Source organism: Plectropomus leopardus, chromosome 2 (assembly GCF_026936395.1).
Source record: "Plectropomus leopardus strain MGB_pleo_1.0 chromosome 2, ASM2693639v1, whole genome shotgun sequence".
In the NCBI taxonomy this organism is placed as follows: Eukaryota; Metazoa; Chordata; class Actinopteri; order Perciformes; family Serranidae; genus Plectropomus; species Plectropomus leopardus.
In genome coordinates this window covers 26,015,873-26,041,048 of record NC_142177.1, presented here as the reverse complement: position 1 = coordinate 26,041,048, position 25,176 = coordinate 26,015,873, and the positions used below count along the sequence as shown (strand labels likewise).

Genomic DNA, 25,176 nt, shown 5'->3' with positions numbered 1-25,176 from the left:
ATGTTAGGGAAATAAGTGACTTGTTAGCTATAAACACATAGCATCGGAAGCCTTAAAAAAACTGCGATAGATCATATGCACGTATAGTGATGCAACATATATACATACAAAATAGACTTAATTACATAGAAAATATGTATATATACTTACATTTTCTTTAATTGTTGTGAATACTGAATATCATGTTATGTCACTCTACATTTTTCTTTGCTATTCTTTTTTTGAATGAGAATTAAGTTTTTAAAAATCAACATCTGAGCAGTACTGTATATAAAAATGCTACAGAGCGCACATGCTGAAAGCCCTCTTGCTCTGTGACTCAGTGTGAAAGTGTAATCAGTGAATCAGCTGCTATAGTGCAGGCTGCAATGGAAACCAGGAAACCAGCTGACTCTTGAGCCTCAATGGCACATGATTGAAAACCACTGGTTTTGAGTAGTGCGGTACTGTATGCCTGCACCCCACCCCCACCCATTCCCTTTTTAATGACCTGTCTGATATTTCTGGAAAGTGGTGCAGACATTATATTGGTAAGCTCACTGAATATGTGACAAAAGATTTGGTACCAAAATCAACATTGTCATTCTGGTGAGCATCTTTTAAGCTGTAAATCTCAATATGTATTATTGTTCTGATCAATTCCACATTGCCCCAGCTCCTACATGTATGTGTAAGTGCCTGAAGTTTGATTTTTTTTTTTTAATTCTTACAACTTTCACCCCTTTATTCTTCTAATGCTCCTGCATGTGTTAATCTTGTGCATTCTGGGCTTACTGAATGAGAAAACCATAATACTATTCATCTGAGCTGTGATTAGTTTTGTTTTGTACTGTCTTATACCCTAACTTTATGTACAGCGCCAGGTTAAATGTAACATGTATTTCTTCTCTTACAGTAACGCAACCACAAAGTAACATATCATTTACTGTTGCTGTAGAATGAATGTTAAATGCATGCCAAACAACTGACTATAATCTTTGTACACATCGGAAAATATTCCCTTGAAGAAAGAAGACTTAAATGACTTAAAGGACCAGTGTACAGCATGCAACTAAACCCCTCTGCTCACCCCTCCATTTCCAACCATGTAGAAAACCTGCAGTGACCTTCAGGTAACAGAAAACACAGAAGGCCCTATCTTGAGCCACCGCTTGCTTAGTCCATTCTGCTATGGTAGAAACATGGTGGTTCATCATGGTGCACTCTGTGGATGAGGATCGGCTATAAATGTAGATATAAAGAGCTTATTCTAAGGTAACGAAAATGCAATGAATCCTAGTTTGATTGTAAACCCTTAAAAACAAAATTATGAACATTATATTCCATTTCTGCCTAAAGATCCGCCTAAATCATCGTTACATTATGTCCACGCCGCTATTACCACATACTCATTTATAACTTTCAATGTGGAGCTTGCATGACATTTACAGACATTAACTCACACACTCACAAACACGCTATCCCCCTTTTGTTTCTTATCATAAAATATAGCATCATTAAGTCTTACTTATAGAGTCACTGTGACAACCTGACAATTGCATGATTGGTCTGCTACCCACATGCTCAATATTCCCACACAGACAACTCATTTTCCCTAAATAAATAATGGCAATCTATTCATATAATGCTATAATAACACTGTCATTGGTGACCTACATTTATGGGAGTAAACCATTAATCATACAGACTGAGAGGAGAGCAGCAACCTGCTATAAACCAAAGGAGGCCATTCAGCCAGCGTACCAGGGGAGCCCCCGTCTCCCTCTGGAACAATAGCACGCCTTACTCAGTGCTGGGCTTGTGGAAGGTAACCTCACGGAGGAGTACAGGGATTTGTGTGTGTGTGGCCTGCTGGCCCCTTTAATACACAAAGGACTTGTTTTGAAAGTGACAGATTAATTGCTGGTTTCTGTTCAGCCCTGAATACACCAGAGTATCTGTACCCATGGGTGGTGGAAGTCAAAGTTTGAAATTAATCAAACATGAGCTGAAAAAGGCAATGCAGACAAAAACAAAGACTATTAGATCTAAATTCAATAAAGACGAGGCTGTGATTTATACAAATGTGAGTGCACAAGCAGTGTGATCTCCTGAAAATTTAACTGCATTTAATCTGTTTCGCCTTTTAGAGTATGTTAAATAAAATGTTCACTTGTCTCGGATGCTTTTTAATAATACTGTAATTTGTTTTTCTTTTTTCTTTTTTTTCCATGCTAGCAGCGTGTCCCTAGAGACATCCACCTGGTCCACCATTATGGTCCAGAATGAAATATCTTAACAACTATAGAATGGATTGCCATGAAATTTTGTTAAATTTTCCCAAGACGACGGAGTTTATTGATCCCTGACTTCATCTCTGGCATCGCAGCGACTTTAATATTTGTGATTTTGAGTAAAATGTTTGGATTGAAGGGATTGTCACAAAATTTGGCACACGTTCATGTTTCCCTCAGGTTTACCTGTAATTGACTTCAAATGTGGACTGACATGATGGCAGGATAAAGTCACGTTTGTCAAGTCAAATTTTAAGCAGAGGTGTAGTGGTGCTTATTTGCAGGTTTATTGAAAAGCTAAATTGCTACGCCATGAAATTACCCAGATCTTCCGCATTATGGGACTTAAAGAGCAAGTGCACGAATCATGCAGCAGCCGAGCAACTGACTGATTTTGGCCCCCCACTAACTTGATGGGAATAATATGATTTAATTGTGAGTGTCTTGTAAACTTAATAAATGTTATCAGACAAAGTGAATAAAATCCTGATAGAAAAACAAGTTATTTTGTGGGGGTTGTGACGTTAAAAAAAAAAAAAATCACTGATTTACAGACATCTCTTTCCCAATGTAAGTCTATGGGGAAAATACTTTTTGGGCTCCATGGCATCATGTCATGAACCTGGTCATTGTAATTACACTTTTAGCCACTACATGAAATTATCTTTAAAGACAAGTGCCATTCCTTGGCCACACATTGGCAAACACATTCACGTTCCCCTCAGGATGAACTGATATCTCTTTGATGATTGCCTGAATTTTCCCTGAGCAGCAGTTCAAGTATTCAGTTATTACAATATTATTGTTTATGACTAAATACTTTCAGAGTTAATGATAACCCCCCCCCCCCAGCCTCAGCTGTACTTAGTGTTCAGTGCACATTTTTTTGCATGCGAAAAAACGATAAACTTGGCAACAGCCCTGTGACATTTTGTTTTTCCTGCGTCATCTCCCCTCATTTTGTGATGGTAAATGTGTTGGACTTAATTGTCTGACCTTCACCTACATCAGAGCCACCGGGGCTCAGAGGCCGTACTAATGTAAGCATTAGAGCTGATGAAATGCTGCACTTGCAGCTAAACTTTGACACAAAGTGCATTTAGCCTCACCGTCGTGACTTTTAGAAAAGTGAGCCCACACTCGAGGCCGCTCGGTCTTATCCGACGTTCACCTTAATGCAACTACAACGAACAGAGCAGCGAGCCGCAGCACAATAAACATCATACGTCATCCCCTGATGCGGCAGCTTCGTCATCACGAGGGGCAGGTTGCCAGATATCATGAATGAACGTTACACCGTTTATGTCATGAATACCGATAGCAGCACCGTTTGTCACAGAGCTTATCGATACTTAAGTACCGGTATCACGTATCACGTACCAGTACCAGTTAATACCGGCTCTTGGTAGCCATCTCTAATACACATATTATACATATTATATTACAAGTTAATTAATCATTTGTGTGATGTGCTCAATATTATATCTAATTAAGACAAACTGTGCTTAGAGTTACAGTAAAGGGAATTATTGCATATTGTTATGGCTATGGTTTATAATGTTAGCAACAAGCCAACAGTAGTGCTGGAAAATTATGCTTTTATCTATTTATTTTTTATTTATTTTATTTTTTTGCATGCAAGCACAAGCATTCTGTATCCGAGCAGCCAAATGCACAAAATGCAACTCGAAATCTCAAAAAAAGGAGAAAGAAGTTGTCTCTAAAGGAGAACATTGTCAACATCAGTGAGAATTAGTTTCATCACAATCTCTGATGGAAGCACATTTGGTCATGCCTCTGGGAGACAATATTTTCAAGTTAATATAAAACTAACATCATTACGCCCGCCAACCAGAACAGCTTAACAGCAGGGCGCCGTGTTCTCAATAACCACTCTCCCACTGTTTCTCGTTACAGATAAATGAACTCTGTAGCAAGCAGTGCTTAGTTTCATTTTGCCCTCAGTAAATGTATATTGATCATTAATAGATAAACAAACATGGGAACTTGTTATACCTCATTGCTTGCACTGGGCTGGGGTGCTTTATCTGGAAATTTTAATTGGATTATGGCTCTTCAGTGTAATGCTAACATGCCATTTCTTCAAACCACAGAAATGAAACGTTAAAGTAAAATATATGTGTAAAGATGTGGGCTGGTCAACGTAACTGTGAAGAGATATATCAACTTATTTCACCTCATACACTATATTTATATCTTCAATCTTCAGCTTTCCTCTTTTCCTTTTTCCACTATGTCCTTGAGAATAAAAACATACAGTTTGTTAATGTAAACATTTTGGCAGCCTGGCCTCACTTCCAGGGCCTCAAACACCACACCTTGGGCAGTGGCCCCTGGAGTCAAATACAAACGCACAATGCACTTAACATCTGTCTGAGACACACCGGGCTTTTAACAATCTTTTAACCCATCATTAGACGGTCAAAGTGACAGTGGTAGTATAAAGAGCAAAACAGTGCACTTAGGTGGATGGGTTCCATAAGCACAGACTCTGACCCAGGAGACTGGCATCCTGAGAGTAAATGCAGCCTACGGCTTCCCAACTCTTCTGCGCCAGTCACTGTGCACACCCACCTTATGTGACTGTATGCGACCAGTAATTCAGCAATTCAGTATTGTGTGTTGAAAAAAATTGGATTCCCTGCAGAAAGCATACTGGGATACCTGCGATGCAGACCAAGCTAGTTGCACTACGAGAGTGTGTGATAATTTGAAAAATTTTAACAGTGCTCACATCAAGTCAGCCAATCAAGCTGTAGCTACAAGCAGCCAGCAGGGCAGGGTGGAAGTGTGGAGTTTATGTAAAGACAAACTGGTCAGGCATAGTGGCCACGCACTGCTAGTGGGTGTGAGGCTGCTCGCTGAAGTTCACTTATATTGTGTTTCTATGGTTATGGCGATGCTCTCGCTCTCTGGATTGGAAGCATGAGAAACATGTCATTGCCTTCAAATGTTTTGTGGAAGATTTTTTTAATGAATCTAATTTAGCAAAGTTGTAACATGCTTCCATTATCCTAAATGAATGCACAATGACATCACCAATATGCAAATGAGTGCATGACATCATCTGGGGACTATTAGAGACTTTTGGAGGCAGTACTCACTATTTTCATTGGGAAAGAGTTGGTTAGACTGTGTTAAAGACACAAATATAAAAATAATTTAATGCCCCTGACTACATGATCATACAGCATGCATTTCCACACTCATTATATCAAATATTTTTTCATAATTCAATTTCACATCCGTTTCAAATCTGCAAATTCTGCTCCAAACGTATATGTTAATACCCTTCAAACAATCCATAACAGCCAAAAGCTTCCAAAGCCAGACTTCCAGCTGAGGGGAGCTCTGATGTTAATATGTGTTAAACAGCCAGGTTAGAGTATCCCATTAAGAATGGATGGATGAATGGTGAGAGATGGATGGAGGGGAGACTCGAGGTCATAGTCTTCAGTCTCGCTCTCTCTCTCCATGAGTCAGAGGCAGTCAGGCTAGTCTAGATCCTGTGGTACACTGGAGACTGAATTAGTTCCAGCAGACTCTGTGTAGCTAACAGACAGAGACATCGTAGATTCACAAATATCAGTCACTGTTTGCAGTGCAGAATCAGTTACTCCAGTTGTCTAATGCTAATATAATATACAATACTAATCAGAATACACACATGCAATGAATGCCCTTTGTTGCTGTGAGTTAGGGTCTAATGAGTATGGATGAGTGCGTCGTAAGCTGGTGGGGGGGTCCGTGTGTGTTCAGGGCAATGTAGTGTTGACCTTTCTAGAGGATGTAATGGACACAGTTCAATGAGAACTCTGAAATGGGGGCATGCCCTTGCAATATATGTGGTGTTTTCTTGCAATACTTATCTAATTCCATTCATTCTGGGCCTCATGTCTTTTTTCGCTCAGCTGCTCCAGGCACCATGCCCCAGTGCAGCTCACCTCACTGATTTTTACTTTGAACTGGGCGATATATAACTGACCAGTCTGATGCATGGCTTAGATTTCTTTCCCATGTTTATAGAGAGAATTAAGCCACCCATTAGTTTATCTTCTGTAGATGTTTTCCTTGTCTTATATCACTTACTGCTCAGGGAACATCTTGGCATATTGGGTGTGAGTTACAGTACGGAAGTTGAACGACAGGCAAAGTACTCATGAAGTTGACTAAAAATAGACTGCTAAGGATGACCTGACCAAGACATGACTTCTGTTTTAAATGTCATTGGAAAATTTGTCAGACATGGCTCATATTTTGGTGCCTCACTAACACCTCCTCTCTCATAATTGTGAGTGAAAAGAGCATGGCCTGCTGCTGAGTCAGAACTGATTAGCCACTTGTTGCCCCGACTACACGTCTGACCTGTAAGCCACTCCGTAAGAAAGTTTTAATTTAATTTAGATTCAATGTGCACTGATTTGAAGAGATGGTCTGCCCAGAGACCAATGAGACCCCTTGGTGACTAACAATTTAATCATACATTCTGAGATAATATCAGCCCTGACCAGCAAAGGCCAGATTTCCAACTGAAAATATGGACATTACAATATTCAGTCCATGTCATATTGTATATTAGCTTCCGACTACTGTGGTTTCTGTCCACAACGTCCACTGAGCCTGGAAAATTCAGCCGCCTGCAAACAATATTAAGAGTAATGAGCTAGCATGAGATCATTAAAATGAACAGTGCTGCTATCTCACTTGCTGTGCCTCAGGCATTGGGAGGTCATGTTTACTGATTTCATGATTATGTCTATGCATTGTATATTAGGAAAATTTAATTGTCAATTTTGATTCAACTTTGTGATAATAGAAAAATATAACAATTATTGAGTGCTTTTCACCCCACGGGGCCAAAACTATTGAGTAAAACAGACTTGGGTTTACTGATGTGTGTTGTTTGAATATAACAGGCTTTTAATTGATTTGTCCTCTAGCGATGTCCAATTATTTTTTAAGAAAACTGCCTTCTCTGTAACACATTTTGGTATTAAGACAGTATTTGATGCATCACATTATCAACCTTACTGATAGGACTAGGTATCATTTAAAATTTATGATGCCATTATTATATTCCACACAGTCTCAGGGAAATACATGAAATGGACGCGATTGCATTATGTGGTATTGGGCATGAAAAGTATGCAAACATGGAAATAATGCAAATGCAAAGTTCATTACGAATGGTCACAGTGTCATTGTGAAACAGTCCCAGTTTAGTTAGCTGTAGAGAACAAAAAAAAAATTGGGTTAAGTTTGGGAAAAAATTGTGATTTTGGTTAAAATAACTACACAACGGACATAAATGAGGTTAACATACATACTCTGCGTGGTTACATAACGTGCATTAAGTTAAAGTAACTTAGTTGACTTTCAGCTTTAGACGGAGCATTGACAGCCATCTCCCAGTTGAAAGTCCCATCAATCACCCATTCAACCAGCCCTTTGTAGATTTTGTCACTCTGGAACAACACCTAACTTTCCAAACACCACTGCTTTTTGTCAGTGATGGTGGCATCAGATACAGACGCAAAGAGGCAGCTTGTTGTTGGCGGCATGATATGGATCTGGCAGCATCAGTTTGTCAAACCACCAACAACTACTGCAATATTAAGAAAAGTACCTACAGGGTGGGCAGAAGGATAGGTACATGGGTCCAACAAACCCCAGACTTTTGCCCAACAAACCCTGGACTTTCATCTGGGAGCCAGCTTGTCACCTCATGTGGGATTGTTAAGCCAAACCATTATTTTTTCTAAACCTAACAATGTGCTTTTGTTGCACAAGAAAATAAGTGTAAAAAGTGCGAAACCTATGTTGTGTAAGTTTAATTTGAAAAAAAAAAAGACAAAAAACTGCATGCATGCAGCAAGCTAAAACTGAACATTTCCTGTGAAAACATCAGTGTATTCTGAAAGCCACAATGCATAAAACAAGCTAGCTGGACAAGCCGTCCTGGAATGTCAACATCAAACAGAGGAGGGCATCTATTGCATCAGATGAGAAGGCTCTCAGAAAAACAAAAAAAAAACACCAGTATTTGACATGCTGGGATGAGAAAGTGTTGTTACGAAAGCATTCAGATGAGTAAAATATCACCAGATGCCACAGGCGTGTAGGATAGACATATTTTCCAACATCCAAATCTGTCAACTACACTACACTTGACCTCACCACACCACAGACTGTGTGGGTTATAGCTGCTATGGTAATGGGAACACCCTAAATCAAAGAACTGCAAGGGCCACAAGCAGAACTATACAAAAAATCTTTTTTTTCAGTATTCGGGTACAAAATTGATTGAATGCAAATAATACCTTAAAGGTACTGAGTACAGATACCCAGCCCTATTGCTGACACTGCGTCTACATCCAAAATACATTTTTATTCATGGTATGTAAGGTTGTCTTACATAATGACAATACATTTCCATCCAACTCATTACCATTATTTGAACAACTGCTGTGACATTTCTTCTCATTCCCACATTTAGGTCATGTGAGGATCTGTGGGGTTTGCAGCCTTTAGAAACCCTTTGAAATGAAGGAAATGGCTTATGTCAGCTAACAATTCCTCTAAACTCAAATCGTGTTCTGTGGATTAGAAAATAAGTGAATCCTTCTCGAATGGAGCACTGTTGACTGGTACAGACTTTAGTCACACAGAGCCTAACACACCACAAAGAACTCTTATCAAACATCATCTTAATTCTGTACATGGGCACGAACGGTGAAAGGAAGAACTTTGTCTTTGTGTATTTTGTGATGGAGGCTTTTACTGTGTGTGTACTGTTTTGGAGGACACTTTGTCTTCCTGTAACTGTAAGCCTTTCAGCTTTGAAAGGGTTGCTGGCCTTGGTATAATTTCTGAATCCAGCAACATTGGGTCAATGGGTCTAAAAATGGTGAAATTTATAAGGGTGTCTCTGTTGGGGGCAGCACTCTGAGCAAATCTGCAATAAAGTCATTGTGATCCTCTCAGCTGTTTTTTTTATATAAAAATAGGTTGCAGTAGGGTTCACTTGTGCTCAAGAGAAGAAGAGACAGAAAGAAAAAGAGAAATCAGAAAAAAAATAGAAAGATATTGCTAAAGCAAGTCGACATGATAAACCAGATGTAAACACAGATCAGGAAAGCGATGGAGGAGGAGGGTTAAAGTGCAGGAGTGTCGACAGAGCAACACAACATAATGAAATACCAACACCGTCTTGGGTCATTTCTACATAATATTGTCAATGTAAAGGTTGATAAAGAGATACAGCAGGAATAAGACCTCGGCTCATTCCAAATGTTGAAAATGGAAGACTTTTGCAAGGCATCCCTTTGCAACCATCCGCAGTGAATCTAAAAATGACCCTCGTGTAATTGCTGGAGCATTACTTCTACTTTTATTATGGCTGTTTAGTGATTGATGATTTGTAAGTTGGTTTACTGCTAACTAAGCTAGCCATTATACAAACTAATGTGTAACAGTTTAAGCAACCATTGATTTACTGTTGGCATAACATTTAATTCTTTTAACTCTTGTGGACTCTCGCTGTGCCAAAAATTACTTCATATTTCAAGACTACATGTTGAAATTACACATTTCAACACAGCAAGGATAATTTTATTTGTACATTACTATGGAGCGGATATGTTCAAACTTTATGTTTCTACAACCTTGTGCTCAATGCCTGGTTATATTAAGGCACAAAAAATATTTGGTTACGGTTAGGAAATGATTCTGTTTTGGTTTAAAATGCCTGCTTTTGGTGACACAATTACAGCTGGAAATGCCATTGATGTCTCGCTGGTTTTGTTGTTCTCAAACAGTGGTCTGCAGCTTGGCAGCCGTCCCACCATAGTGTCAGGCCAGTCACCATCCCCTCCACCTCCAGCTCATATGGGTAAAATCAGAACTATGTCACTTTAGAGACGCTGATATGATGCATATGAAAAGTCCAAAGGTAATTTATCCGTGGTTTGCAGAAATGTATGTGTTGCTTCTTTTTTTTTTGTTTTTTTTCCATTTGCTTACTTATAGCATATCAAATATTGCTAATGCTCTAACACTGTAAAGTATTTGCAGTGAGGACAATGTATCTCACTGTAATCATTTAATGCCAACATGCATCAGTGAGCTGTGAACACCAGACAGAAAGAAAGACAAAGAACTTTGAGGTATGAGGGTCTTTAAGCAGATGCTTTCTGGGCAACTTCTCTGTATTCATGGAGTGCAGCCGGGTTTTCTCCCTCAGCAGATACAGCTACAGCAGATGAAGAGGCTGAAGAAGAAGGCATAGTGCTGCAGACCAGCATAGCATAAAGGCATCATGGATCATCAGTTCCTAACGCTGCTGGGCCTAGTGCTTTTCTCCTAGCGCCACTCAGGGCATTCACTAACTTTATGAAAAGGGGCCATGGATTAATTCCTCCAGCCCCCTGGTGCCCACTGCACTATGAAATGCAGTAAATGCTAAAGACTGAATGCTATGAGAGCTTTCTTTTCAAATACTCATCGCCCTCAGCTCCTCTTGCGTTATGCCTCAGCTCACCGAGAGCCCTGAGAGCCTTACAAACTGTGACACAGTGACACAGAGATTATAAAAGACGGGTTTCTGTACTGAAGATGTTCGTTGTGCAAAAGACTTGACATTGTTCAAATGTCAGTTTTTCTGGGAGCGGCCACTGTAAGTTTGGTATAGCTGTTGGCTTTTTTATACACTAGCATCAAAGAACAGTTGAATTATAGCTGCATTTGCAAAATTATAAGCTAAATGAAAAATGAAAAAGTAGAACTGCAGCAGGAGAAAGATAAATGCCTTTTTCATGTTGCAGGAAAATTCAGTTTGAACAAACAATCTATTTAATAGTATCTGAGGTCACGAACACAGACGAAATTTAACTTATTCACCTGTGTAGTTATTTTAAAAATCTGCAAATCTGACAATATAGACTAAAGGCTGAAGAGAAAACGATGATGCTATTGAGAGTGATTGCAGCAAAATGACACAACATGAGTTTAACGGATGTTACATGACCTTACGAAAAATACTTTGATAGTGAAAGAAACTAGAATTACCGCCTTGTTTTTTCATTATTAATATTTTATTTTTGTTTTATTTATTGACTGATTTTATTATTATTGTTATCATAATTATTGTTATTATTATTATTATTATTATTATTATTATTATTATTATCATTATTATTATTATTATTATTAGATTTACTTATTTACTTATCACATTTATTTTTATTGTTTATTTCTTCATGATTTAAACACATATGAAGTGTCAAATTACTGTAATTCTGTGACTTAAAAATGTTGGCTCCCCCTGCTGGGATTCACTGTATATGTTTTCATGTGTTCACTAAAATACTATAAAATACTAAATTACTAAAATTAACCCCACCTGAGGTCTTCCTTTGTAACACTGGTAAATCTACACGCTGCAGAAGGGCGTCTGGCCTGAAATGTCTGTGTGGCAATACAGAACTTTAGAACTGGATTTCTGTCCTGATTTTGACTGCATTGATATCCACTTTAAAGATTCAGCACCCAGTCTCAAAAAGTTTCATAGCAAGAGCGTGCATTGTGTCTTCACCTTTGACCTATGACCACCAAAGTCTAATCAAGTCACCCTCGACTCTTTAGTAACAATTGGTGTGTGTTGGTGTATGTGTGCGTGTGTGTGGGTGGTAAGGGTGGATGTTCGGGTGCCTTTGCGAATATGTGTGGGAATATCTACATGATTGTGTGTGTGTTGTTGCGTACGTTTATGTGGGGGTGGGAGGGTCAGGCTGTCTGTATTTTTCTTGATTTTCATTGATGTTTGTCATTTCTGTTATTGTTTTTAATCTCTGTGAGGCACTTTGTGTTACTCTTTGTATGAAAAGTGCCATACAAATAAAGATTTGATTGATTGATTGACTCAAAGTGGATGTTTATGGGGCGCCTGGGGGCTCAGTGGGTCTAGCGTGCGCCCCATATGCATAGGCACGGCGGCCGTGGATTCGATTCCGGCTTCGGCCCTTTGCTGCATGTCGCCCCCTCTTTATCTCCCTTTCACGCTTGAACTGTCCTATCCAATAAAGGCAATGAAGCCCCAAAAAATAATCTTAAAACAGTGCATGTTTATGCTAAATTTGAAGAGCCGCCTTTGAAGTGTTCTTGAGATACTGCATTCACATGAATGGAACAGAAGGACGGACGTTTACAGGGACGGAGACATAAAAATGAGAAACACAAGGAATACAGGAAATATTGGTAAGAAAGAAGCCAGGGGACAAAGACACACACAAACACAGTAACACCCCCCCCCCCCAAACATCCCACTGCAGAGGCAATTATCTACAATCACAGTGGCTGCTCCAACAGAGGGGCTGGGTGAAGTGGAGACGGGGGTGAAGCTCCTCCATTCAACATTGCTCAAAGCTCTGACTGACCTTGAACCTGCCATGACCCACAGCAATTTGAACAATCACTGCTGGGCTCCGAAATATAAGGAAGACAAGAGAAAAGAGGAGCTCTGCTTTGCTGGAGAGCCAACAAATACACAAACAGAAGCCATGCCTGTGAAGCGTTTCAGTCTTATTTGTATAACCTTCACGAATGAAAGACGGCAGAGACAGGCAGTCCAGGCAACACTGTGAAATTAGTTGCTCCAGAAAATCACTTCATGCCTTACAGTGTGACATTAAATTTGATGTTGCCTGTTTGGAGACAAAGCAAGATGCATTTTCTTTCATCATAAATATCATAATGTACAGTAACATAGTAGAGAGCCGAGGTACTGTGTGGCAATAGTACTTTAGGGTGTGTTTTGGTTGTTTAGAGGAATACTTCACCCCCCAAATGACCATTTGTGTTTCAGTTATTTACCTTGCACTGAATTGTGAAGAAACCTTTGTTCTTCTTGTACACCTCCGGTAAATGAAGAATCCAAAAACAGTGACTTGAGGTCAAAGGTGAGAGCATTAAACAACAGCAAAATGATATCAAAATACATAAAATATAGCCTTTAAAACACCAAAGTTACACATAAACACAAATAAAGTGCAGATTGAGACAGCGGTAGACCATGAACTCCTGTGTTCAGCAAGTTAAAATTGCGGCTTTTGTCAAGATAAGTTTCACTTTACATTCAGTTCCCCGGGCTGTCTGCTGGGGAAATATCAATCATACAACTGGATAAATTATATGTGGATTATATTGCACCAATTGTATGAGAGTTTGGAAAGGTTGTTTTGATATAGATTTACTGTTGTTAAACACGGCCCCCCTTTACTCCAATTCATTAAGAATTTTCTCAAGTGAGAGAAACAAAGTTTTCTGCCCATATTCAATATAACATGGGGTGAGATATATAAATGGTCGCTTTGATAGGGAACATTCCTGTGTTTGCAGCACACTGAAATTTAATAATAATAAAAAATAGCATGACTGTAGCCTGTAGCCTGACTGTAGGTGTTGAGCTTCTTCATTTTCCCTATTTTTCCTACAAGCTGCTGATCTCTGACATCACTTGCCTGGGAAAGATTCATGCATGTGTCTATGTCTGTACTTTTTTTTTTTTAATTTATGTGTTATGATTTAGGTAACATACCTATTCACCATGAATGACCTCAGAATATGGGCATCGGTTCAAATTTGGGGAAAGAAAGCTATAACTCACCCAGCCAGCAAGGCAAGGACGATATTTGAGAACAATAATAACCCTGACCCCCAAAATGACCTCTCTCTAAGCGAATGGTCACAGTCAACACAAACACCTTGATTCATGAGTCAGGAGGTAGTAGGGAGGAGGCAGTGCCCCCACACAACAAATCCGCTAACAAACATGGTGTCAAGACATTTGCAAACATGGCATACACAACATCAGTATCAATTCTTGTATGTTTGAATTCTGTAAGAATAAGTGTCATTGATGTAAAAGAAAGCTGATTTCCTCCATAAATACATGCCCTTAATAATTAAATCATATATATCTATATTATGATGGTGTTAAGGTTAATATATTAAGCATATTTTTTAGGACCTTGTGACCTTTTCATAGAACACATTGTTCTGCTTACTTCAGGCAAAACACTGGAAAATATATTGCTTTCTATTGGAATTAAAATGATGTCTCATTTATTTCTCACTGACTCAACAAAAGCTGACTCTGCACTTCTATAAATAAAATGCTGAATTTATACAGACAAAAGAAAATAATTAAGATGATGGCGTTATTAATATACTGCCATATACTGTAAACCTAACAACACAAAGACTTTCCTTTACTCTGTCTTTTGTGTGCACGAGGGCTTGCATGAGCACAAATTACTGTTTATTTTTATGAAGGCTACTGTATATCTGTGGTAGAGGGGGGTGGAGGTTATACATTATTACTTCATTACATAAATACAGATTGTATATTCCTTATCTCCAGCACACCCATGCAGGAAAGTCACCACAGACACCAGAAACCAAAACTCCCGTATTCTCCAGTTTTCTCTGGTGGTGATAGGCTTAACCAGCAGCGAGTCAAGTCCCAAAGACCCCCCCTGTTAAAAGTGCCGAACTTTACAGCAGAAAATAACATGTTTATAGTCGGGGTTGACAGATTACCGGCCTGGCCAATTATTGGGGTAGATATTTGGCATTTTGCCGATTATCTGTGAAGGCATTTTACTTTATTGATTGTCGATAAAATTGTATAATTAAAAAGTGCGAAGACAGTGTCAGCGTGGGAGGAACTTTTACTTTGAAAAACCTCATGTAGCTATTTATTTATTAATTTTTTATTTGATTTTCACTTGACTTTGTTGCTGGGAGGAACTTGCTATATATAATGTTTAACATTTGAGTTTTGATTAAACATTTACCAAAGGCTTTTAAACAAAGTTTTATGTTGTAGTTTGTTAGATTCCAAATTCTAAATACTGACAGAGAGATTTTCATTTTTATTGTAAATACATACCGGTTCCAAATATCAGTTATTGGTCTCATTAACTACTAACAATCTGTATCATTATCGCCCCTGAAAAACCATTATCATTCTACCCCTAGTTTATAGTTTGGTACAAAAAAACGGTTCATGACAACTTCACAGGTAATAATCTTTATATAGCTCATCCGTTTCAATGTTATTAAGGCTCACAGTTATGCATAATTCAGGTCATGGCCACTTTGAGTGACAAGTGGATTCAGTGCAAGTCTTCTGGATTCTGGATTTGAGCCACTCAAACGGGTCACCCTTTAGATCCCCAAAACTGAAGAGCACGAGAGAGACACCTCCTTCTTTTTCCACACCCGAGCAGCACTCATTGCACTTTGTTTCTTTGGATGACAAAAGTCTTGCTCAGCAAAACATTACAGTATTATTTGTTTTAATGGTTTTAAGCCTGTTTTAATCATAAATATCAGCATTAGTGCAGTTAACCATGGCTGTAAATGCACCATGCTAAACAAGCTAGCAGCGAGCATTGGGGTTATCGCAAAATACGGTCACTTCTGGCTCCAAAAATCCAAGATGAGGGCAGACAAAATGTCAAACTCAAGGCTTCAAAAAAAATCCACAAACCAGTGGGTGATTTTATGGTGAATATGTTGATTATTTTATACTCTGTATGGCTAGAAAGTAACTTTAATGTAAAAATTGCTCCTTTATATGTAAAAAGTCCTGCACGCTAGCTTCAATGACACAATGAGTTGATGATGTAATCTTCCTCTTTGATGCACATTGCATGTGGCCCAAAAAATATCAAAGCAAAATGTTCCTTTTCTTGATGGCTAAAAACTTAGCTTTAGTTGAGATTCAACCACGGTATTTATCCAGCAAACCAAGAGATGAATCATCTTGCTATAGTAAGATTTTTCCGCCTTGATCCAAAACCTTGACAGTGACTCATATAAAATGTCTTTTAATGTTTCTGAATGACGTCAGTTTCAATTCAGTTCAGCTGCGCAAAATAGCCTGTGCCATTCATCTCTGCGTGAGAAAGAAGCTATAGGTCATTACGCAGCTGCACCTTTTCACTGTGCTTTTCCTGATAGGAACATGGGACGAAATGGTTCAGAATCCTCCTGCTCGGTTGTCATGGAACGACTCGCAATGTCTCCACAGCCCACGGCTTACTTCCCCCTCTCCCTGTCTGTCTTGATCACTCTGACTTTCCCTCCCCCTGCCTTCCTTTTCCCTTTTTGCTCTTTTCTCCCCCTCGTCTTGGCTGAGATAAATAAGAGGTATTTAACTCTGATGTGAGAACATATTGTCTCCTGCTCAGTAAAAACTACATTTGTCAGTGCCACAGTGCTTTCTGCTCCGGGTAATTGCGTGCCATTGTCTTGCGAGGCTGCCTGGAGATATTCCTGCTGCAGACAAGAAAGCGAGGTCGGTGGGAGAGGGGAATTCTGTGCCATGTGGAAATGAAAAGAATGTGTTGTTCTAGTATGTGACACATGCGGCTGCCTGTATGATTAATTGTGCCATTAGCAGATGCAACCAGCTCCTCGCTTTTGGGATCATGCTGATCCTTAACGTCTTAATTTTTGCTTTTGTTATTTGTGATTTAAACATTTCTTTAAATGGCTTAAGCTTCCGAGAGGGATCATTACGCGTTATCTGTGATTTATTTTAGTATGTCTACCACTTGCTCTGTATTAAATAGTCTTAATGTTAAAGTGTCTGATAAGTTGGTAGCAGTGCTTGCGTGGCCATAATTTGTTTTTGAGCCAAGAAGAGAAATGTGGTTCCTGGTCCTTGTACATAGTAAACACAATCCCATTGACTGAAGCGTGAATCTTAAAAAACATAACCGACTGTAAATCACTTAATACTCAAATAGCACAAGTTAGAATAAGTAATATGTCCACTGAGAGGTCTGAGGAATTTTTTAGCTGCAACTTGTGTTTTGTTTGTCAAAAACAGCAGCAGCGCTCGCTATAAGCGATATAGGTGGCCAACTGGTACGCTATCCCAAGGAGGGGGTGCTAAAATGACGTCCAGAAATCGGAAGGTGCTAGTTAACCTTACCTAAGCAGCCAGTGGCAGCACGGAGGCCACCAGCTATTTAGAGCTCACAGAGCTTGCATTGAGTTATCTTGTGATGCATTATAGCCCTTTTCAATAAAAAAATAGCTTTGTGCAAAGGTAAATTATAACATTCTCATGATGTGTTCAAAATAAGTTACGGCACCTGGTGGCTCAGTGGATCAAGCAGGTGCCCCATGTATAGAGGCTGTGTCCTCGGCACAGCGGCCGTGGGTTTGACTCCAGCCTCGGCCCTTTGCTGCATGTCATTCCCTCTCTCTCTCTCCCCATTTCACACTTGTGCTGTCCTGTCAATTAAAGGCAAAAACGCACCAAAAAATATCTAAAAAATAAATAAATAAAAAAAATAAGCGATTTGCAATGAAGGCTTATTCTTACCATGCCTCACAATGCCTATATCGCAGCCAAAAAGTTGCACATGAACACACTGCAGAGACTACAGCCAAATAACAAGTATGTCCTGCACCTGTGTGAGAAGACGTAACTCTCCATAGCAGCACAAAGGAAAGGGGAAGACTGACAAGGGTAGTTAGCCAGTTAGCTCATTGACAACACAACCTGATGTTTAAAGAACAAATTTTATTTATGGTGCGCTACTGGACAATAACAAAAAAACAATAACAAACTATTAACGCCAAATAGCTTAAAGCTTAATCTTACTTCATGTAACAACTGACTTTAGCGTTTTTGCTTTCCTCCTTAATGTAAGTCAGAGTGATTTTTCTTACTGACGGCACTGATGCTGATTCAACATGCCAAAGCTTCCTAAAAACATAACGAACGAAGACCAATGGTGCGAGACACACTGCAAAAACTAGGGTAAAAGATGCTCAACAATGGTCCAACATGGACCAACGGCCGGCCGTCCACTTAAGGGCCCTTAAAGGTCTTGAAAGCCTTTAGAACTTGTTCTAACAGAGCATGCAGATACCACGTAAAGTGCAACCTTCGTGGTTTATCTGGAGACGCGCCAGAGTAACATCAAAAACTGCTCTTTCCATTCCCTCTATGAACTTTGAAAAGTTTCTCTTGACGTACGACTTGAACATTTTCCATTCTATAAATAGCCTCCTCAGTAGGTTTGTAAGGCTGCAGTAAAGTGCTCTCTCTGTAATCAAGACTCGAAGGTTGACGTGCTCGCCTTACTGATGACGAGACTTGTGAAAGCGCCCAGTGGGGAATAAAGTGCTCACCTGCTTTGAGTTGTTCACTCTTCCATCACACATCCATCCTACTTCCTACAACCCATAATCAGAGTCACTCTGTAAAAAATGTCTCTGAAAATAAAAATAAGTGGTAACACATTGTGCCTCAAGTTCTATATAGACATATAAACGGCAATCACACCCATCAAATCTAGTGTCCAGAACGTCCGTGACGTGAGGATCACCAGGACAAAGAGGCGCACATACAACTCTACTTCTCGGGTTATTTCACACAAGCTTTGCCCTGATTGACCAGTTAGTTTACAAAAGGCAGACCAATAACACTTCACCGCAGCTGACTGCCAGTGTCGGCTGATCACCGGGCGACAGCGTCTCAAGTCCAGCTACGTAAACCACCACCACAGTTGTCTCATGTGTAGGAGTAACGGGAAACGGCGGAAACACTCTGTAAGCAGCTAACAGCCGAGACATGATGGACAGCTCCACCTCTTGAACTAGGTGGACTTTCGCCATGCAGCAGGGCTCTGATAGATGGCTACATAATTAGACGACACACAGCTTGGAAGTAAAGCTTCCTGAGAAAATACCTTAAGAGGAAAGAAAGTTTCCCAGGCATTAAAGCATTTATATTAACAGTGGTTAGTTAAAAGTTGTGGTTTTCCACCTGGGCCCATAACAGCAGTTCTTAATAAGATTATTTCATGTATGTAAGCATTTGTCTGATTTGACCTGTCTTTAAAAATATTGTTTGGAATATAGACAAAAAAAATTGCCATTTACTCCCCAAAAAGTTTGTTTTGATAAATTCCCAATGAAGATGATCAACTTGTGAATCCAAATTAAACAACAAATTAAAATGCCGTTTTTTTCTTTTGGTGTTGTTGTACAGTATAATGTGTTTCCACTTATGCACAACATGCTGTGTCCCTGGAAGCAAATATTTAGACATGTAGATGTGAACCACAGTGCATTGGGGCTGTGAAGCATCTCTTTGTGTCCAGAGCTCGCTACCTTCCCAAGCCTCCCAGTCATTCAAATGGTAAACTAGCAGAACCGACTCTTAATTCATTGGGCTGCATTAACAGTCCGGTCCAGCTCTCAGCACTCCAGCCTGACTCACTGTTTCCCACTACTTTCTCCAAACAGAGAAAAGGAAAGCATTTACCATGAGAAAAGAGACAGAGAAGACAGTTAGAGAGCTGGATGTGGCACGCTTAATCTGTAATCTGTCTCTGCCATTTTTCCTAGAAGCATGTCCTATTCAGTGCTTTTTCTAACCACCTTACTCAGCAGAGATGTACCAAGCTGTAAGAACGTAAAAAATAATATTTTCCAAGTCTAAAAAAAAAAAACCTAAATGTCATAGTTTGCATGACATAAATGGTGAAAGGGTTGTGATCAGATACACAAATTCCAATGAATGGCTGCTAACATGACTCCCCTTCCATTTTTTTTTTCTTGATCACAATATTTAGCACACATTGTTGTCTTGGACCAAGTCTGCAAAGGTAGTAATAATATACAAGCAAGAGTCACAGAATTTAAAGATTACATTCAATACTTATTGAGAGTCCTGGTAATAAGTCCTAAAACCCTAGTTAGCCTTTTAGCACTTCCCTCGTCTTAAAGTTAATGGGTTTTTTGAATGGGTTTTTGGTTAGAAGCCTTAAATAAGGCCTTGACCCTGAAAAACAGAGGAGAAAAAATCCCCTTTAGCTCAATGGACCAGCCTCCTCTGATATATCATATGGTTTTCATTGCTGCATATGGGCATGGTCCCTTCTATGCTTTATATATGTTTTTCTAAACAAAAAAAAAGTCTTTCGGCATGCCAAAATGACAATTATTTCCACAAAATTTGAAAAACACAAATACATTCTGAAAGAAATGTAATGCTACCCAAATTAGTTTTTATTCAACACAACAGCGTTTCCCTTCATTGACTGAGAAAATGTTGCTAGTGAACATAATCAAGGCAGCCATTGTGTTTCCTTCAAAACATATACTGAATGAGGTATATAAATGTAATTCATAGAGGACAGGATTGGACATACAGCTCATAGCGTGTAGTCCTTTGACCTATATAGTTTTATGATCAATCTCCTCGCAAAACAAGAAACAACAGCACAAAAACTTCACTCAAACTTCACTCAGGGGGGGCTTTTAAGAACATCTGTCTGCAAACATAAAGTGAGTGTAGGAGATGTGCGCCTGGCATCCAACACCATGTCGAGTGGTGAAACCCATGTTAATATCCAACTGCCTCTCGAATATCCACCTAATTACATCTGATTTCTCTCAGTATGCCCTTCAGCAACATTAAAATCGAAGCATGAAGCAAAGACAAGTGCATGTTCTGCTCCGGTGGCTCAGGTTATGGGGAATGGGAAAGGGAGAGAGCGCAGCAGGATGGGAGAGTCTCTGTGCAATCACTCAGTCATCTGCACTGGATTTGCATAGTAACTGTAGCCTTTAGAAACCCATATAAATATCCCTTGCCCGCAACTTCCTGCCAAATTCTGCACACTCGCCTGAATTTGAATGATAATGGACATGATGAGGAAAAAGTATCCAGTTTTGATGGGTTATTCTGGCTCCCAGTGGTTTGTGGTATTGAAAATCTCTTCATGGGTTCAGGATTTTTGGAATCTCGGTTCATTTATAAGAAAAAAAAACAGCAGTGAACATTTCTTTCTGAGATGGCTGTAGAAATCATTTCGTGAGTAGAAATCTGCTGGATTACTGCGGGCGTGTCGTTGGTCATGTGTGTGGCCCTGTAATAAAACTCTTTTCTGCATCTGTATTATATATAGACTGTTACATGCTTCAATAGTTTGATAATAATGAGTGATGGGCTCGCATCCGAACTGTCATGAAAGTAATTATACTGTAAATAAGGTTTGTCTGTGTATGTATGTGTGTTTGTGCGTATCAGAGGGCTTGACAGCCGAGGGCAGGCAGGCATGACATCAGATTTCTTCCTCTCTGCATAAGCAGCATTAGGGAGAGAGGGAGAGAGAGAGAGAGAAAGAAAGAGGGAGAGATTGGGGGGTGTTGACATATGATGCATCCATGGTTGGATGTTGTGCTGTTGAGCAATGATTCGTTGCACCGTAGAGGACATTTATTCTTGGATAATTTTGTTTTTAGCATTTCTGTTTTATCCCTCATGTTTTTTTATAAAAAATTTGCGTGGCACCTTAGTCCTCCACCGTTGTCATTACTGAATGGATGAAATGGATGGATTTGGTACAGTCATGGTACCCAGGGGCATTGGCGGAATGTAACCGAGTATATTTACTCAAGTATCATATTTAAGTATGAATTTTAGGTACTTGTACTTGAGTATTTTCTTTTCATGTCACTTTATACTTTTACTCCATTTCAGATGGAAATATTGTACTTTTTACTTCACTACTTCTATCTGACAGCTTTAGTTACTTTACAAATTAAGAGTTAGAATTTGTTAGAAAAGAGTTTATTCAAGTACGGCTGCAACAGTTGTTGATTAATCAGTCGATTCACAGAAAAATAATTGCCAATTATTTTAATAAGCATTTCAATCTTCTTCTATTTCTTTAAATTATGTTGAGTTTTAGGGGTGTTATTTTCAATTTTCTATAAATGTGACTTTTTTGTATTTATTTATTTTTTAATAATTTTGAGGAGGTTTTTTACTGTTTTTTATACTTTTGAGTTTGGGGGTGTTTATTTTTAAATTTCAAAGTTTGGGTTGTTTTTCCTTCTTTTTATAATTTTTATTTTGTGGGGTTTTTTGTATAAACATTTTTCTAATAATATTGAATGTTTTGGATGTGATTATGATGAAGGTTTTTCTGCATTGGGTACATTTACTTTTAATACTTAATGTACATTTTCCACAGGGTGGTATTAGTACTTTAATTTAATTAAGGACCTGAATACTTCATCCACCACTGCCCAGAGGATGAGTTATTCTGTCCACAGTTATCCCCATTTTTCTATCAAGCACCATCACCAGGTCACATTTCTTCCTTTTCCGATGAAATATCTCAATATCTACTTCAGGAAGTGGCACAAACACATTGTCATTATATTTGGTGCAGACATCCCTGTAGCTCCCTCAGGATTAATTCTAATAAATCATCCCTCATGTCGTATCACCAGGTCAAAATTTTAATATGTCCAACACTTTCTTGAGAAATACCTACAAAACTAATGACATTCCCTTCATCCAGAGGTTAATCTGCATGAACAGATATGTTTCTATAGAAGTATGCAGAGACTGTTGGCCAAGTGAAAAGATTTTAGTACTGGAATTGTTCTGGTTTCCATTTTTAGTTTGATTGTAGCCCTAGCAGTATTGAAAAAACACATTTAAATAGCAGGTAAACAGTCCGTGTGGAGAGGTAGAACACATTGGCCAAAATGCAATCTCAGAACCCCCTTAAATGTCTTAACTTTTTTTTTTAATATTTGCATTCATATGCACTGAGAATTTGGGACTGTTAAATATAACTAATATATCTCATTTTGTTAAAGGGTCGTCTTTTTTTCAAAAGTTTTGAATGGTATTTTTGTAAATCAAACAAAAAAGGGGTGACATAAAAACAGTAAAACAACATGTTCAATATTTTCTCCTTCACAATTACAAAAAGTACGTCTCTTGTTTAATAAATATTATCTCTAAAAGGGTAGTACTTGCGTATAATCTTATATAAAAACTTGTTGATTTGATTGGGAATAATATAAATACAAGGTAACAAAAGCAATAGTGTTTCATTATTTTCTGTTAAAATCTGTAAAATCGTCTGTATTTACGTGTGGGTGTAGTAAACTGCTCAAAATTACCTTTAATAAAAGCATTAGTGCACTTTCTATCATATAATGAGACCTCATTAATAGTGAGGACGGTAACGTAAAGATAGTTCATCAAAATGTTTGCTTTGTGCTAAAGCTACTATGATGTTAGGTCATGAGTTGATGAACATATCAAACTCCTGCATGCATGAACTCCAAGTTGCAGTTTGCATAAATTAATAAGGACGGGCCCCAGTGCAGTTTATTGGGATGAGCCCCTGGACTGGTTGGTTATGAATCACACATACACACATATGCACAAACTTAAATATGCACAAACAATTACGCATATATATATATATATAAAGTACCAACCATGTGTTGGGTTTTACACTGGAAATATATATGTATATGTCACCTAGGCTATTGAATTTGCAGAGTACAGAGGTCAAAGAGAAAGTTATGAGACCATGGACAGTGCTGTGGTAGTCAAACCTCTGAAACGTGACAACAAGCACAGGAGAGCAGAGATGTCCATTTCACTATGATGCTCAAAAAAACAAGGGACTTTTTCAGGCATTTTTAGTACAATAATCTCACAACTCAAGACAACCGCATCCTCTTCGACATAGAGGCAAAAGATACATAAGAGAGACGAGAACTGCAATCCTTACTCGACAAACAACACAATGTGCAGCTACAGTGGCACACGCACAGTTTACCCACAAAAGTTCATAAACACAGTGACACAGGTGCTCGGCGGCAACCTCACTCCAAAATAACAACCTCATTTCTAGGTAATTCTTTTTTTAGATAGATAGATAGATAAACTTTATTGTCTGTACCAAATGGTGACAGAAATTCTCCTTTGACCGACTCAATACAATACAAACAGTTTGCATATATTTTTTTGTACCAATTTCTTGCAATTTTGAGGACGTTTCTTGCCCATTTGGGCCATTTCCTTTATTTCCCCAATGTTTTCAAAAGACACCAAACCAATTTGCTCTGTCTTAAAAGGGTCAAAAAAAAAACTCGTGAAAGGCGTCTGAACGCAGCACAAGAAAAGTGATGTCGATCCAGGTTTCAAAGGGTTAAACAGGGGCACGGCGGCCCATAACATACTTTAAAATGCCCCTTTAAAAAAAGACGTACTCACCTATTCAGATGGTTCTGACTCTGTCTCTGACTGATTAAACCTGCAACGAAAATATGTAAATATGACGGTTATCTAATGCCAGCCAGCATCTACTATTAGTTACCTTACCAAAATAATTCATAAGCTATTAAATTAATTATCCTAAAACTCAGCCTTCATTATAAATGCATGTCTTAAAATTGACATCTAACACAACAGCATGATGTTACGGGGATTTAGACCAAAGTGAACGAGCTTGCTCCTGAGGTTAGCTTACCTGCTGCATGTTTGTTGACACACACCTGAGGGCGGCGGTGAGGGGCTGCTCCGTAAACCGGCGAAATAAATCCACTGCAGGGAGCTTTAGCAGCTTCTCCTCCTCCCGTGCTTTTCTTTTCTCTTTCCATGCAACCGCGTTTGTGTTTGAACCATGAATGTATGATGGTGAACGGCCTGGCTGCTCGCTGGACTTGCCCAGGTGTCCTCAGCTTGTCGGTCTTCGCGTAGCCGAGACGTCGCCACGTCACATGACTAAATACAGACTTAAGATTGGACAACAACAAACATACGTTTCCTGACAAATACCAAAGAAAACAATACCATATTCATTTGATTGAATAGTTTTAAATATTTTATTGATAGTTTAAATGGTGTATGTATAATATGCATATAATTTTTTAAAGTTTGCTCCCCAGATAACAGTTCAAGATCCCCAAAACATCCTCAGAAAGTTGCAGTTATAACATTATGTCGTAGTCAGCATTTAACCTTAAAGTA

At 38.9% G+C, this 25,176-nt stretch overlaps 1 protein-coding gene across 2 annotated transcripts in view; it reads right to left on the bottom strand.

Annotated features, from left to right (window-relative positions):
- The window catches only part of hrh1 (histamine receptor H1), a 59,818-nt gene extending 34,900 nt beyond the window's left edge, over positions 1 to 24,918 (bottom strand). For both annotated transcript variants that reach the window (XM_088089331.1, XM_088089336.1), the window contains exons 1-2: positions 24,677 to 24,918; positions 24,421 to 24,460 (exon numbers count right to left, since the gene is read on the bottom strand). The gene's annotated coding sequence lies outside the window, so the exon portion shown is untranslated. The remainder of the gene's footprint in view (positions 1 to 24,420; positions 24,461 to 24,676) is intronic.
- Between the last annotated feature and the right edge of the window lie 258 nt (positions 24,919 to 25,176).